Below are 2,673 nucleotides of genomic sequence, written 5' to 3'. Positions count from 1 at the left end.
TGAACAAATGAGTAATTGTCTAATCTGGAATGTAAAGTGTAGTCATTTAGTGACATACAAAAGTGAGAATGAGAACTTGCAAGAATAAAAAAACAAACAGTAAAATAAAAACTGTCCTTAACACTAAGGATCATACAATTACAGTTCTGCATGGCTTTCTGCAAGAGTCTGTTTCTTAGACCATGCACTAGTGAGATGCACTGCCTTCCACCAATGTTCATTAGGATGTTCTGAATGACTTCAAAGATGTCCTTAAGTTCCTTTGGATAGTGTATGTTGAGGGCAAAAAGAAGGCCCATCAGCATGGAAATGGCACTTGAGACATCCCTCAGATTAGACAGGATTACTGCTGCCTCAAGGACAACCAACACATCGATGTCTTCTTCTTTCACCATCGCAATGCCAACTTTCATCCTCTTAGAAAACGTGTCTTCAATACCTGTCGGCTATAAAAGGGTTCAAAGACAAAAAAATTTACACAATTACAATTACACAATATCCCGTGTGCTTAACAATTCATGTCTTTCCAAAGAAGAGCCATACTGATGCTTTGGATGATGGTGATTGGCTTTGGGTAACACTTATTAGTTGTTAAAGTTTTTTCAGAATGAGATATGCACCCCCATGTTACAAATCCATTTCTTGCTTTAAACAAAGACCATGTTCATAAATAACTGAGCATGTCTTCAATTGCAGAATTCAAACAAAATTTTCAATTTAAATGGTAAATGGCCTGTATTTGTATAGTGCTTTACTAGTCCCCTAAGGACTCCAAAGTGCTTTACACATTCAGTCATTCACACACATGGGTGGATGACTGAATCGTGACTCAAGAGTTGACAGTTCGTCTTATAATTGGAAGGTTGCCGGTTCGAGCCCTGGCTCCGACAGTTTCAGTCGTTGTGTCCTTGGGCAAGACACTTCACCTGTTGCCTACTGGTGGTGGTCAGAGGGCCCGGTGGTGCCAGTGTCCGGCAGCCTCGCCTCTGTCAGTGCGCCCCAGGGTGGCTGTGGCTACAATGTAGCTTGCCATCACCAGTGTGTGAATTTAAATCTACTTATGCTAAATATTGGCTGTGCTCTAAACCAAATCTGGCTGAGAATACATGAAATGTGCAAACTGCAGCTACACTACAGGATCAGATTATGGCTCCATAGACAATGCTTCTTTAATCAGTTTATTGATTAAAGTTTATTTTTTCCCCCTATATTAACAGCATGAAAAAAGAGCATATAGACATGGCTGAACAGGTTGCATAATTGGCACTGAATATCAACATCCACCTTTACCCAGCTGCCCAATGACTCTCGGCCAGTAACCTTTAATTGCTTACCCAGTCTACACAGTCTCTTTTCCAGGGTCCAGGACATTTCACCAAAGTATTGCCCCCCACAGCTGTAGCAGCCACTGCAGCCCCTTAAATATCCTAATATCTCTGCCATTACAATATACAATGTGAGAAATCAAACGTAAAGCTGAAGTGAACAGTACAGCAGCGAAATGTCAAAGACCCTGGTGAAGACATGAATAAACACAAGACACTAATAATATCAATGCTAGCTTGCCAGTTAGTTTCTCTGAAACCCAGACCAAATCCAGTGTCAAAGATCTTGTAATAATACATTTGGTGATGAAAAAGTACACATGTACTTTTTAATTTAAAATCCACTGTGGTGCTGTCATTATTAAATTTACTAAAAGAAACAATGCTAACCTTCACAGTCTTGAAAGTGTGTGAGGGATCTTCCTTTAGAAAATGAGGTCCTCTGTCCTCTTCCTTTGTGTAGGGCTCTGGTCAAAGAAGTCAAAAAGAAAACAAAAACACTTTTTAAACAGTGTTTGTGAAGCATGTAGACAGCTCCAAATTCACAGCTTTTTGATGCATAATTCCATCAATATATGATTATCATTGGAGATTTTGAATCAGGCTTATCAGGACATTCAAGTAGAATATGATATCCAACCTACCACCAATATACATAGATTCTGTAAAAGTTACCACACTAAATGTCCAGTTGTGAAATATGATGACAGACTTTACTTATCAGCTTTCTTTCAATGAGTTCATCAGTTGAACTGGATAACCTAAAACTTAAACAAAGGATTAGATTTCGCAGTTGAACACTTACATCATCTCCGAAGCATCTTATGAGCCTAGTTAGCCTTTCTATGCCGCTCTTGATTTTGTACAGCTCCACGAACCTCTCCATAATGGTCAAGCACAGCAAAAAGGAACCCTTTCAGGTCAACAGATGTAAGACGGGCAAATTCTGCTTCAACCTGAGCAATAGAAGAAGAGGGGTGGAGAGTACAGGCAGAATTAAAAAAAGATTCTTTGAGACCCAAATTTAAGCAAACAGTCATCTGAGGCCCATTAGAGAAAACACAAACACACAAAAGCAAACAAACAAAAAGATGCACTTTACCTGCCGTTCAGCAAACAAGGAAGTTCAGAGAACAATAAGCTCTGTCTTGAAATCTTTTAAAGTAGAATGATTGTGAAAATGACTTATGTGATGTAAAACTTTAGTAAACGTGCGATTAAAAGAACACTGAGTAAAAGGACAAGTAACAGTTTCCTTATTCCTCAGATGTTTACCTTGATGAGCAATACTGTTTTAGTCCAACTGCCTCATTAAAGTTACACAACAGGCTTTTTACATTAAAGCCAG

General features: G+C 38.9%; 1 long non-coding RNA gene across 1 annotated transcript; it reads right to left on the bottom strand.

Annotated features, from left to right (window-relative positions):
* Window positions 1-378: 378 nt before the first annotated feature.
* On the bottom strand, window positions 379-2,227 carry LOC134628198 (uncharacterized). The gene is made up of 3 exons (XR_010093962.1): window positions 2,131-2,227; window positions 1,716-1,792; window positions 379-446 (listed from the first exon to the last, which is right to left on the bottom strand). It is a non-coding gene; the product is annotated as an uncharacterized LOC134628198 (long non-coding RNA).
* Window positions 2,228-2,673: the final 446 nt, after the last annotated feature.

This window comes from Pelmatolapia mariae, linkage group LG5 (genome assembly GCF_036321145.2).
Source record: "Pelmatolapia mariae isolate MD_Pm_ZW linkage group LG5, Pm_UMD_F_2, whole genome shotgun sequence".
In the NCBI taxonomy this organism is placed as follows: Eukaryota; Metazoa; Chordata; class Actinopteri; order Cichliformes; family Cichlidae; genus Pelmatolapia; species Pelmatolapia mariae.
Note: the sequence above shows the minus strand (reverse complement) of the source record. Positions and strands in the feature narration are given on the sequence as shown.